Raw genomic sequence first — 1291 nt, 5'->3', positions numbered from 1 at the left:
CATACACAGACACACACACACACACACACACACACACATACACAGACACACGCACGCACGCTCTCTCGCTCTCTCTCTCGTTTATCCATAAAAACAGAAGACTTTCTTGTTTTTATATAAATCTAAATATAATGACAAACTAACCTAAACATTATCCCAAATAATTCAGCATTTATTGAATAAAAACTCTTATATCCGTATTATAATTTATGAAAAATAAACCACATGAAAGATTTCAATTTTTTGTGCTGTATTTCATTAATAATAATTTGTTAATGACAGAGCTCACATTAGACAGCTACACGTAAAGCCTCTGTAATTTATATTTTATTAATATTTTGAATGAGCTTTTATTGTTCTATTTTCATTGTAATTTTAGCATGTTTTGTAATTTTAAGTGCTTTAATACTTTTTATTAGTTTTTAATACAATTTAGGTCTCATTTATGTTTACTTCAGTTTTAGTTTTAATTTATTTCAAGTTAGTAATTTTAGTGTTTTAACGTTCTAATTATTGTTTGGTTTAAGTTTTTCAGCTAATATTTATATTTTATTTCAGCTATATTTATTCAATTAACAAAACTGTCTTAGATTTATTTTTATGTAACGATAATAACCCTGTTCCAATGTTCCATTGTATATAATTAATGAGAAAGGTATTTTGCGTTATAATTTTTTTTCAGAAAATTAAAAATATATATATTTTTTTATAATTGTTCATTTTTTATAATTACATATACATATATATATATATATATATATATATACAATTTCATAATTTTGTTAAAAATAGCATGAGAGTAAGTACACATCAATATGGTCTCTAAATGTAACACTTCACTTTAAATATAACTTCCAAACAGATATCTATTTTTCTTTAAATCAAGATACATCTACTTGAGATGCAAAATAAGGATATGATAAATCAAAGATGCATTGTGAAGCAAAATGTAAAATTAAGTGAGTTTAAAACAAAAGTAAAATAAGAAAACGTGTTTTCCTTTTGAATTAAGTAGATTTTTTTCAGCTCATATGAACTCACTTCATATTCGAGGAAGAAGTTATTTTTGGAAACAAAGTCATTTAAGGTCATTTAAGATCTTTTTAAGGCTTTGATTTGTGGAAGGGTGAATGCAGACGTATTAGAAACCTGACCTTCATTCAGAAACTATCAATGTGCCAGAAAAATGACATCAGTTATTATTTTTTAATTGTTTGTGTGTGTGTGTGTGAGCGAGTGTGTGTGCGAGTGTGTGTGTGAGTGAGTGTGTGAGTGAGTGTGTGTGTGAGTG

The sequence above is a fragment of the Sinocyclocheilus grahami genome, unplaced genomic scaffold (assembly GCF_001515645.1).
Source record: "Sinocyclocheilus grahami isolate Dianchi unplaced genomic scaffold, SAMN03320097.WGS_v1.1 scaffold1121.1, whole genome shotgun sequence".
NCBI lineage: Eukaryota > Metazoa > Chordata > Actinopteri > Cypriniformes > Cyprinidae > Sinocyclocheilus > Sinocyclocheilus grahami.
This window is presented reverse-complemented; position numbering follows the sequence as displayed.